The sequence below is a fragment of the Cnephaeus nilssonii genome (genome assembly GCF_951640355.1).
Source record: "Cnephaeus nilssonii genome assembly, chromosome: 10".
Lineage (NCBI taxonomy): Eukaryota > Metazoa > Chordata > Mammalia > Chiroptera > Vespertilionidae > Cnephaeus > Cnephaeus nilssonii.
The window spans coordinates 31591526-31604618 of NC_137081.1; the positions used below are offsets into that span (position 1 = coordinate 31591526).

Here is a 13093-nt window from a genome sequence, read left to right on the forward strand (position 1 = left end):
GAGGAGGAAGAGGGGGAGGAGAAGGAGAAGAAAGAAAGAAAGAAAGAAAGAAAGAAAGAAAGAAAGAAAGAAGAAAGAAAGAAAGAAGAAAGAAAGAAAGAAGAAAGAAAGAAAGAAAGAAAGAAAGAAAGAAAGAAAGAAAGAAAGAAAGAAAGAAAGAACCGAAGCACTGAAACATGAAACAGTATGGCTGACTCTCAGATGCATTAGCTGAGTAAAAGAAGCCAGTCTCAAAAGGCCATATAGTCTATGAATTTATTTATATGACATACTAGTAAGGCAAAACTATAAAGATGGAAACAGAACAGTGGCTTCAGGGGCTGGGAGTTTGGGAGGGGGGTTTAGGGCTACCTACAAAAGGTCATTGGGGGAACTTTGGTGGGTGATGGGACTATTCTATACCTTGATTTTAGTGGTAGTTACACACACCTGTATACATTAGTCAAAAGTTGCAGAACTACACATACAAATGTTAAATTTTACTATATGCAACATAATTACAGGCACAGATTAGAAACATGAGCTCTGCAAGCAGTCAGCCTGAGCTAGGAAGTCCTTAGAAGCAATAGGTGGATGGGTCAGGATAGAGGCCACGTTGAAGTTGTTCATGATTGCTTACCAGCTATGGGAATTGAGAAAGTGCTAATAACTTTGTTGTGTGTAGTTGGCTTTGAAAGGGAACACAGAGGTAGGAGGTGGTTGGAAGAGGAACTGGAGTGAGAAGATTACATTTTAAGATGGAAGAACATTTGAGTATTTTTAAAAGTAGACAGCCCGGGCTGGTGTGGCTCAGTTGGTTGAAGGGTTGTTCCATGCAGCGAAAAGTCATGGGTTCCTGGCACATACCTGGGTTGTGGGTTCGGTCCCGGTTGGGGAGCTTAAGAAGGTGCAACCAACCGATGTTTCTCTCTCTCCCTTCCTTTCTTAAAAACAAACAAACAAACAAACAAACATCAATAAACATATCCTCGGGTGAGAATTAAAAAAAAAAAAATCGCCGATGGGAAGAATCCCTATAAGAGGGAGAGGTTGGAGCCGTAAGGAAAGAATGGGATGACCTGAGAAGGGTAGAGTAGTCAGATTTAGCAAACAAAAATTTGAATTTCAGAAAACAACAAATACCTTTTGAGTGCATGTCCCCCATATTGCTGGGCGTCCTGTATTTCACCTGACAAACCCCAAACGGAAGATTTTTGGGCAAAGGGTTTTAGCCCCGACACAGGAGGAGGGGTGGGGGCTCTGAAGTCCTTCCCAGCTGTCACACTCCAAGACTCTAGAATGAATTCCCAGTTCTACCAGAACCGTTAGTAAGTGGAGAAACTGCTTTGAATTTCAGCTTTTGCCGCTTCCCCATTTTCTCTAGGATGGTAAGCGGTCAGAAAAAGGCTGGACGAGAACCTGTGGAAAAGTTCTAGTTGGAACATCAGCTCGTAAATGATGCAGAGCTTTTTGAACTGTGAACGGGCTCAGGATTGGGCGCACAGGACGGTGAGTCACAGGGCACCTGGCCCGCGTCCACCTCTGGACACCAACTCGACTCAACTCAAGGGCAGGCGGAAGCCCCGCCGGGGACCGCCGGCGCCTGCGCCCTGCCGCCGCTCCGCCCCGCCCCCTCCGGCCCGACATCCGGGGCTCGGGCGGCAGCGTGTCCGGGAAGAGGGGCGGGAGGCAGCGGAAAGGAAGATGTCGTGGGAGGCTGGAGGAGCCCGGAGGGCGGTGAGGCGGGGCGGGGCGGAGCAGGGGGCGGGGCGGAGCGAGCGCGCTGTCACGTGACGTGCGTGGCGACGTGTCGGCCATCTTGTGTTGTTGAGGCTGAGGACTGACTTGGGTTCTGAGAGACTCCCCTGTCCCGGACCGCAGGTAACCAGCGACTCCGTCTCGCTCCCCTGCCCGGCACCGCTCCGCGCTCCGTCTCCGCTGATCCTCCGGGTGGTCCGGGCCTTCCGCCCGCGCTCGCGTCCCCGCCGCTCCGGCACCCCTGGTCCAGCCGCATGGATACCCACAGGCCGCCCTGGCAGCGGCCGCGGCCGCGGCTGGCTCGGGCGTCAGGCTAGGGGACAGGTCAGGTGCGGGGCCGGAGGGAGCTTCCTCCCCGGCGGGGGGCACGCCGGCCCCGGGCGCGTCTTGTCCTCGGAGCCGGGGAGCCCCCTCCGCCGGGGCCCGTTGGCATCGCGGTGGGAGCCAAGGAAGGGTGATGGGATGGGCAGTGTCAGGTCGGCTCGCTCCGGGCCTGAGGGCTCGCCGTCCGCTACCTGCTCCTCGGGGCCAGCCCCCCGCCCAGCCTCGGGGTGCCCAGGGTAACAGCTGCTGCAGCGAGACAGCTGCTCCTGCCGGCCGCCCCCCCGCCCCACACCTGGCCTCTGGGAGGTGCGCCCTTGTCTTGCTTCCTGAGTATCTGCGTTGGGAGACTCCTTCCGTGGAGAGAGGACTGGGTCTGGACCAGGCCTGAGGCGAAGTGGAGCCATGGTCGGAACCTGGGACAGAGGTTGGGAAAGTCGAGCCCTTGGTAGCTTCGGGACCCGAACGTTCACTTCAGGCTAAAATGGGCATTAGCCTTTAAGTGTCAGCAATTTCCCACCAAGCATTTGAATACTTCAGTTTTGTGGCTGAAACATAAGTCAAGCGACCAGGGAACGGGGTGGGGGGTGGGGGGAGAGGTGAGTATGAAAGAAGCAGGTTGTATGACTGGTGTTTGGGAAGCAATAACGTTGCTTTGCATTTACCTACTACTGTTTATTTATTTTTTTTTATTTTACATTCTTCCATCTCTGAAAGTCAAAGCACTTAAGCACACCTAGTCTCTCTGTTAGAAAGGTAAGTATCCCAATGTAATCTGCAAGAAATTGAGGAAGGGGCCAGCACCTGTAAACAGTTTCTTATCCGGTATTACATACCTTGGGTTATAGGCAGTTTTGATCGCCAGTGTTGCGTGCAGGGAATATATTCTTATGTAGTATTTCCTTTTTAGACTTTTAGACTGAAAAAGAATTTTCTTGTCATTGTTTCTGTACATTAACTCATTCTTCTGATATTTGCAGCTCTGGCCTTACAGAGTTTGTCCATTTTGGTTAGAATGTAAATGTGTTTTGTCATTCATTGATGTTTTTATGTATTTTACCAGTTAAAGTAGCACCTTTTCGAGTACTCAAACTGGAATGTGTGCTTTTCTGTTACATCAGATGTTGCCATCAGTAGAGGACACTGGATAAAAATTTTCAAGTGGCATGTATCTGGGAAAATGTCACACTACCCTTCTTCCTTTGACATTTAACACCGAGGAATACACTGATGCTGGTAGTGATTCACTAGCAAAGCAAGGGCTTCACAGCTTTTCTATACTTGACAGAGCATTTTACAATTTTGAGAATGAGGAGGGAGTGAGGACCATGTGTCTTTATTCATTTATTTATTTATTCATTCATTCATGCATTCATTTATTTGACAAATATTGAGACCTTGTTACACTGTTGGGTGCTAGGAGCAAAACAGACCAAAAATTCCTGTCTCCTAGGAGCCCATTTCTAGACAGATAAATAAATACTTAGGTAAAATATATTGTGCAGTGGTAAATGATGTGGAAAAAAAATGAGACAGTGAAATAGGATAATAAAGAATAGGGGGAGGGATTAATTTTGAGTGCCCTGGCAAGGCTTCATGGAAAAGCTAATATTTGAGGAAAAACCTGACACAGGGGAAGGAGCTACTCCTGTGGCTATGTGGAAGAGGAATGCTCCAGGCTAGGGAAGCCAGGCCAAATACCCCGAGGCAGAAACTGAAGGGAGCAGATAGATGCTGGTGGCTGGGGAAAATGGAGGATAGTCTAGCCAGAGAGGTGCAAGTGAGAGATGGGCTAGTAGGAAGTGTGTACACAGGTCATTGGTCCTGAGATGAGAGGAGTTATTCAGTGTCCTGGACTCTTTCCACATCTCTGACTCTTGGAAAGGGAAATCAGATTCTGGAAATTTGGGCCCCTGTGTTCAAACCCCTCTCTGCACATGACCCCCTCCCTCCCTACCCTACCCCATTTAGAAAAATTCAGGATGCTCATAGAACATATTTGAGGAAGTTGTCATGAAATACCTTTCTCAAAAGTTTTTAAAGAAGGTTGATGATAAACTACCTAAAGTGATTTTTCGAAAGGAATTGCTTTTTAAGAAGGGGATCTTTGTGATAATTCAGAATATTTGAAAATGTAGGGAAATAATGTCCTTTGAAGTTTAGATACAGATAGGTCAATAAGGGATATAACCTAAAAGAAAGGTGAAATCAATGTATTAATTCATGTTGTCCTTAATGTGGTTAGCAAATAATTCTTAATTATTTCTGTGTTGTCCAGCCTAGTTTTAAATTACTCAGGGACTCTTCCACTAATTTGTTTATATATATTTTATAGCATTTTACATGTGTAGAACTTTATGTGCTGTGTTTTTTATTCTTCCACTTTTACCTTTTAGAATAGGTCTTCAATTAATTTGATAATCAATAGACTTTTTCATTGGAAAACTTTTCTGATTTCCTTCCAGCTTATCTCCATATTCTTATTACTGAGCTTTCATAAATGTCCTCTTTTGTTTAAAAAAAATGTATTTTTATTGATTTCAGAGAGAAGGGAGAGGGAGAGAGAGATAGAAACATCATTGATTGGCTGCCTCCTTCATGCCCTCCACTGGGGATCAAGCCCGCAATGCAACCCAACCCGGGCATGTGACCTGACTGGTTCATAAGTCGACGCTCAACCCTGAGCCACACCAGCCAGGTTGTCCTCTTTTATTTTAATTCACCTTAGGAATTTAATATTTTGGTTTTGAAATACTTTTGCTTGTGAGTTGCATATATGAAAAATAATATGTCATAGGCTTGCCTGAAAATCATGCGAAGATAAGAATTACAACTTCAGGATGTGAGTGCAGCTCCTTGGCTCAAAAGGAGACATAGTGATGATAGTGACAGTGGTAGTGTTTTGTTTTCTTTTTTTGTTAGGGTCGTGTTTTAAGTGAATCACCTTTCTCCTTTTTCTTCGTTGAATTTTGAAGTGACATTTCCAAATTATAATGTCTTTGATGTCATACCAGTTCATTTGTTCTCTTGACTCTGCATTTTAATACTCCATATGTCTGTTCTCTTTTTGTTGACCTTCACACTGGAAGATGACAATATTGATTGTGATTACTACGTAGGAGAATCTTTTTGGGTGAAAAGATTATTACTGTCCCTTCCCTCCTAAAGGATCTTTGATTTGTGCCATTTTCAAAGACTGACTTCATTTGCAGTTTTCCATTAGTCCCAGCTGAGTAAATTTTCAGTACTTTTTGTTTTGTTCTGTTTCTTACAGATTAGAGTGGGACCAGTCTCATGAGGTTGAATCTACTACAGCCTATGTTGGTGTTAATCCAGGTATTTTAGAAGCAGGTTAAGTGTCCATTTTTCTTCAGCAATTTAAATTGCCTCACATTATTTGGTCATTGTTGTAAAATTTTGAATCCCAGCTTTTGTTCTCCCCCTTGACTCCCACTTGGATTTTATGATGATAAAATCCTAGGATTTACATTCATGTTTAATGCCCTGAAGAAGTACATATCTTTAAAGTTGTTGTTTTTTTAATCCTCACCAAAGGATATGTTTTTATTGATTTTTTTTTTAGCCAGAGAGGAAGGGAGAGGGAGAGAGAGAGAGAAACGTCGATGTTAGAAAGAAACTTTGATTGGTTGTTTCTGCAGGCACCCCACCAGGGATCAAACTCGAAACCTAGATATGTGTTTTAACTGGGAATTGAACCCAAAACCTTTTCATGTATGGGATGTCGCTCCAACTATCTGAGCCACCCAGCCAGGGCAAGAAATACATAGCTTCAAAAATATCAGTAGATTTTTTAATCCATAGGCAAGTTTACTTATATTTAGAATGCTAATATTTCTTGTCCAGATTAGCATTTGGTTTTTATTTTTTATGCTCTCTAGATGACTGAAAAATATACTAGATTAATTATGCAGGAATACAAAATGATACCTTTGCTGAATTGCCCATAATTTTCTGGGAGGTTGGAGAAGAGGGGAGAGGTTTGAAAAACAAAAGGGAATTCACTTAAATGGCCAAAATTAATTTTATAAAAATATTTTCAAAGTATTACATGCTTTCCTACTTGAAGAAATTAAGTAAGGACCACAATTTTATATTAATTATAGAGTTTCACTGAACTTGAACTTAATTTATAAAAGAAGATATTCTAGAACTTGTTCTCTTGAGCCCAGAGGAAAGTTTGTTTTATTATCTAGTTCTGCCCTCTTTTTTTCTGCCTACTTTTATAAAAAGTAGAGTGCATTGGGCAAAGTTGGATGACCTTTTGGACATTATAACAGCTATTTTTTCTTGCAAAATCAAAGGCGGAAGTGGCTTTCTCAAATTGCTTTCTTTTTGTTAGTAAAATTGTCAACTTTATTGTTTTTTGACTCTTTAGGAGCAGCATTCAAAACATCATTTGATGTTAGCTGAGAAACTATTATGGTTCAGTCTACTCCTTGTCACTTGAAATATCACCATCTGGTGGATTTTTAAGATACTGTCTCAACAGAGCATTAAAAGAAGGTTGTGATTTTATAACTGAAAGCATATCTGGAGCTTTGTTCCTTGGACATTTTGGCAGTGGTTATACTTCTTAGGACTCACGTATTATTTGCATTATGTTGCTTTGTTGCTGGCTGTCGTTTTTCTATCAGATATGTTTAAAAAGTTAATACCAAATATCAGCAGTATTATTTGTTTTTTTGTTTTTAATCCTCATTCAAGGATATGTTTATTGATTTTAGAGAGAGAGAGAGAGCTAGAGAAAGAGAGCAAAGCATCATTGCTTCCTGTACACTCCCAGATCGGGGATTGAACCCAAAACGTAGGTATGTGCCCTGACCTGGAATCAAACCCATAAACTTTTGGTGTACAGGATATCGCTCTGACCAATGGAGCCACCTAGCCAGGGCACAGTGTGGTTTTGAATAAAAATTCCAAATAATCACTCTCCTGAAACCTTATAGTAGTGCTCATTTGTTATCTTCATCAGAATCAGAACTTTTGTTAAAAAGTTCTATATGTATTTTTCTCTTTAGCCAGCATAGCCTAGCGGTTAGAGCAGTGATGGGCAACCTTTTGAGCTTGGTGTGTCAAACTTCGCCAAAAAACTGAGCATAACTCGGGTAGTGTGTCACTTTGAGGAAAAAACATTATTTCGCAAATGTTTCATCCTCAGGAGCAGCAAATGTTTCATCCTCGGCATGCGGCCGCCTCAGCGGCCACGTGTCATCAGAAATGGCTACGCGTGTCACTGCTGACACGCGTGTCATAGGTTCGCCATCACTGGGTTAGAGTGTCAACCAAGTGCCCTGAAGGGTCTTGGGTTCGATTCTTGGTCAGGGCACATACCCAGGTTGCGGGTTGGATTCCTGATCTGGGTACCTGGGGGTGGGCAACCAATTGATGTTTCTCTTTCACATCTCTTCCCCTATCCCTTCCTCTCTAGAATCAATGAAAAAATCATATCCTCAGGTGAGGACTAAAAAAAAATGTATTTTTCAGTCCTACTCCAGAAGTAGTGAGAGAGACTCTCTAGCTGTCAGGAAAGAGAATCTCGTTTATGAGCACACCATATGATTTTAATATTTTAACTAGGTTTGGAATTCATTTCCTATAAAACATATTCATAATAAATTATGTTTTTGAAGTTTCTTATGAGATTTCTAGGTGATTTTCTTTAATAATTTTATTATTTACAGTGTTAAAAGGGCCTGAACAAAGTCTGCTCAAACCACCTGCTGTGAACCAGTAGAACTTTTGAACAGGTGAGTGTTGAAGGGAATACAAAGCTGAGGTGGGTTTATGCAAACAGATGGTTTTTGCTTTTAAAGGTTTTGGTTATTTTTGTCCTATTATTTCTCCTGAGGTTATAGACAATGAGTAAACTTCTCTAATACTGCTCAGATCCTTTATGAACCATAAGAGTAATAATAAGTGCTGCTCAGATCCATGAACCATAAGAATAATAATACCCTTTCTGCATTGATCCTGGTATAAATTTAAGTCTTAAACTGTCATAATGATGGCATGAAACAGGAAGAGGAATGCTTTGGGGGCAGGGAGGAGGTATCTTAAAGAACCCAAGAGCAGTTGGCTTCATGAAGGACACGATTTAGAAACTGGGAAGCATTCAGGAACAAGGTTGTCCAGCTAGCACTTTTCTCCCCTTTGGCTAGTCAGTGTCCTCTCTTGTTTCTTGTTATCCTGTTTCCGTTGTCTTTCCACAGTCTGGTCTTTTATGCTTTACAAACACATGAAAGAAAATTGTCACTTATTTTCTAGAGCCACAAATGAACTCAGGCTCTTGTGCCACTGGTTAAAATTGTGTCCACATTTCAGGTTCCTTTGAGGGAAAATTTGATTAGTTTAGCTTGGTCCAGTTCTCCATCATTGATTCATTTAGTATAGCCATAGGGTTGGGGTCGGTAGTGCAACCTAGTTAGCTGAAAGATTCCTGAGTGGGGGCAGGCCTTGGAGAAGGTGGTATGTTGGCTATTCTAATGAGAGACCCACAGAAGTTTCTAGACATTTTTCCTTTCTAGAAAAATTTTCTTTATCTATAGCTCAGCAGTTTCAGTTTATGTGCCCTGAGGAGTTAAAATATAGGGCGTACACTCTGAATACCATTATTAATTCCAATGGGTTAAATCTGAAAAGAAACACCAATTGAGCTATCAGCTGTTAAAGTGTATATACATTTTTTGGGGGACCCCCTATATATGCATATCTTTTGGGGAATGAGGGCCAGTAGGTCTCACCAAGCATCGTTGTTGGAACTTCCTAGTGCAGAGTTTTTTAAAAAAAATTTTTAAATTGGTTTTTAGAGAGAGAAACATCTATGTAAGCGATCAGCTGCTTCCTGCATGTCCCCTACTGGAGATCGAGCCCAGAAGCCTGGGCATGTTTCCTGACCTGGAATCGAACCAGGAATCAAAATGGCAACCTTTTGGTGCATTGGATGATGCCCAACCAACTGAGCCACACTGGCCAGGACCCTAGTGCAGAGTTTTAACTAAAGTCTTTTTTAAAAAAATATTTTTATTGATTTCAGAGAGGAAAGGGGAGGGAGAGAAAGATGGAAATATCAATGATGAGAGAGAATCATTGATTGGCTGCCTCCCGCACACACCCCACTGGGATCGAGCTGTAGCCCGGGCATGTGCCCTTGATGGGAATCAAACCTGGCATCCTTCTGATGATGCTCTATCCACTGAGCCAAACTGGCTAGGGCTTAACTAAGGTGATTGGAGTGGGGAAGGAATGCGGGTGGGGTTCAAATGAATACATGGGATAAAGGTTTTTTTGTTTTTTTTTTAATTTTTAGAGGAAGGGAGAGAGAGAAGCATTAATGTGAGAGTAAAACATTGATCAGCTGCCTCCTGCACACCCCCTGTTGAGGATAGAGCCCGAAATTCCAGGCATGTACCCTGACCTAGAATTGAACCGGAAACCTTTCTGTGCACAGATGGCACCTAACCAGCTGAGCCACATTGGCCAGAGTGGGATAAAGGTTTAATAAAAGGACATAAGCAAATGAGAGGCTTAGTGGAAATTCAGTGGTTACTTATTTATTTTTCATTGATTGCTTTTATAAATTTTAATCTCTGGGTACCTTTTACATTATTGAGCAGCACTTAAGTATTAGGAAGCAATAGAGAATTTGAAGGGTGGGACTTCTATAAGTGAATCTATAGTCACATTATTTGGGTGGTAGAAGGGACTTGTTACTGTTGGTAAAGGATCAGTGAGACAATATAAACTTTTATATTAACATGTTTTTGTAGTCTTTAATTATTAGTTAATTCAGAAGCAAAATTGCTTAAATATTTTTTTATTACTTAAATCTTACGTTAGTATATTAGTGTATCGAGATTTTTAAAAATTGATTTTTAGAGAGAGGAAGAGAGAGAGAGACACATCTATTGGTTGCCTCCTGAAAGCGCCCCAACCAGGATGGACCCCAAAACCTGGGTATGTATTTTGACTGGGAATCAAACCCACCACCTTTTGGTGTACGGGATGACACTCCAATCAACTGAGCCACACCGGCCAGGGAAATATATCGAGATTTTTGATGCAAAACCTAGGGATTATTTATAAAAGTGATCTATTACAGAGGGATGTATCGAATGACAGGTCACAGATGTGATTTCCTATGATACTTCTTCAGCCAAGGTTTCTTTAGTAAATTGGTTACAGCTGAATTCATTTTTAAGGTAGAAGAGTCCATTCTCATATTGTACGTTTTCTTTAATCTGGATGTTGAGGTAAGGGTTATTCAAGATTTTGTGAAGTTTAAAAAGATTTCCACATAACCTCTGTAAAGGTGTCAAGGGTTTGGGGAACCCTCTTTGGAAAACATTGGCTTTTAGTGAGATTATCAAATGAGATGGTAATATTTATGACATTGAAATTTTTCCTAGAATAGTTCACAGTTGCTAATTTTGTTCTTTGATCAAAAGGGGGAGAGAAAAGAGAAACATTTACACATTGTTCAGAAACAGTGGGGAGAATGATAGTAATAGCTTTTCTTCTTATAGTGATATTGTGGTCAGTATGTTCTCTGGGAACAAAGCTCCTTTTATTCAAGTTGTCCTGGGTCTGGAGGAAGTCTCAAGAGCTCTGGTCTCTTCAGTATTGGTCCCATGGGTATAGAGACTGGCAAGGAATTGGCAGAGGTACTGTCTTGGTACTTTCTAAACGATAAATCATGGCTGAGGCCGTGAAGACATGTCCATATCCAGGGGCTCTCATGATTAGCCCCTGGGAGTTGAAGTGGTGCTGCCCATACCATGACCAGTTGAGTAAAGCCATCATGAAAGATCAGTGGGACAGAGCCTTAATTCATGATCTGGAATCTGATCCTCTCCTTTAATCTTTTATACTGCACCACCATAGTTAATGACCTTTGTAATAGTGTGTTATGAGAATACATACATTCCCTGTATTGCTTGCTTAATCAAGTGATGCAAAGGCAGGGTAGAAGTTGGAGGAGAGTGAAATAGAGTGGTAGATTGGGAAAGGCGAAAATTCATTCCACAAAATGAATTCCTCTGAAAATTACAAGGAAGTGGGGGAGAAAAGGTAACCAAGCAAAACTGAGCAGTATATCAGTATGTAGTGTAAAGCTTGTGGCCTTTAAAAATTTTTTTTGTTAATCTTTACCCAAAAATGTTTTTCCATTGAATTTTAGAAAGAGTGGAAGGGAAGGGGAGAGACAGAGAGAAACATTGATGTGAGAGTGACACATCGATTGATTGCCTCCCCCATGCCCCCGGAATTGTGTACCTATAACCGAGGTACATGCCTTTAAATGGAATCGAACCCAGGACCCTTCAGTCCGTGGGCTGATGCTCTATCCACTGAGCCAAATCGGCTAGGGCGCCTGTCGCCTTTTAAGCAGAGAAATGTGGGCTTAATTTTCTGTCACTTTTAATATTTTTATTGATTTCAGAGAGGAAAGGAGAGGGAGAGATAGAAACAATGATGAGAATTATTGATAGGCTGCCTCCTGCACGCCCCCTACTGGGACCCAATCCGCAACCCAGGCATGTGCCCTGACCGGGAATTGAACAGTGACCTCCTGGTTGGTGCTCGGCCACTGAGCCACACAAATTGGGCTTCTGTCACTTATTACCTGCCACTTTAGGTAAATAAGGTAACCACTTGCAGTTGTATTTTGCTTACCTGTATAAAGTATATCCCACGGTGGTTGTGGGAATTAAAAATCTAAAATGCCCAGTACAATGCCTGACACAGTAAATAGGCTCTCAGTGAGTGGTAGCTTGTCTGATTGTTGCTACTATGTAAGTTGGTAATTTTGATTATAAAATTTCATATTTATAATTTGAATAGAGATTTCAGTGGGTTCTGTTTGTAAGTCTTTTGTCTTTGTTTTGTTTTCAATCTAACAAATATTTGAATACCTTCTTTGTGCCAGCCAGGTGCTGGGCTAGCCATAATGGTGAACTAAACATGAAAGGGTCTGTCTTGTGGCCGAGGCAGTTAAAAAATCATAGAATTAAATTTCAAAATGTGAAAAGTCTCTCTGTCCTTAGAAAAGATACATTTTTAAAACCCTAGATACTTTTTTAATAAGTGTCACATTTTGGATCATGGTGTTCATGTCATTGGTATTTTATGCTACTTGATATACTTTCTAGAGTATGTTCGTTTGTTCTGAGTTAATAGGTGTATTTCTTTTGTCATTTTTCTTCTTTCTCTGAGATAGACATTCTCACCTTTTTGATCTTAGGACTCCTTTACCCTCTTAAAAGTTAGAGAACCCCAAAGAGCTTTTGGCTTTTTAGTTACATCTATATATACTTACCATATTGAGAAATTTAAAATAGTTTATTAATTTATTTTAAAATAATCTCATTACATATGGACATAAATATATTTTTGAGAAAAATACCTATTTTCTAAAACATTTATAAGAAGTTTGGTGAGAAGAGTGGCATTGTTTTACCTTTTTGCAAATTACTTTTGCCTTGCTTTATAGAAGGCAGCTGGATTCTCTTATCTGCTTCTGCATTCAATTCATTGTTTATTACTTTGGTTGAAGTATATGTATGTAGGTGGAAAAGGGAGGAGCATTTTAAGAACTTTTTCAGATAATTGCAGATATTTTTTGATACACTAAAATTTAGCAAGTATTCATTTTTAAAGATTAGTTGCAATGTGAAATCTGAATTATATCAATGCAGGCACCCCACCAAATATCAGCAATGTACTGTTACATTAAAATTCATTGGTCTCGCAATGTACTGTTACATTAAGATTCATTGGTCTCGCACATTTAATGGATATATTATACATTATATAAAAAAATCACATTAATTAATGTGAACACTCATCAAAAAAAAAAAAAAAAACACCTTCAAGTATTGAGAAAGTACTGGAAAACCTGTCAAGCTCATGGTGGTGAATAGGAGTTTGCCAAAATTTTAGTTTTTGCTTGAAAGCTCGAATTTTATAATTGGTAACAACTGTACTGTCAATTGTTTTCCGTGAAGTGACAGTTTCACTT

General features: G+C 41.1%; 1 protein-coding gene across 5 annotated transcripts in view; it reads left to right on the forward strand.

Annotated features, from left to right (window-relative positions):
• The first annotated feature begins 1781 nt into the window (after positions 1 to 1781).
• The window catches only part of GIGYF2 (GRB10 interacting GYF protein 2), a 130340-nt gene continuing 119028 nt past the window's right edge, over positions 1782 to 13093 (forward strand). For 4 of the 5 annotated variants that reach the window (XM_079782025.1, XM_079782027.1, XM_079782028.1 and 1 more), the window contains exons 1-3: positions 1782 to 1860; positions 5333 to 5394; positions 7761 to 7826. The gene's annotated coding sequence lies outside the window, so the exon portion shown is untranslated. Of the gene's footprint in view, positions 1861 to 5332; positions 5410 to 7760; positions 7827 to 13093 lie in introns of all 5 variants that reach the window. The other variant, XM_079782026.1, reaches the window with a different exon arrangement.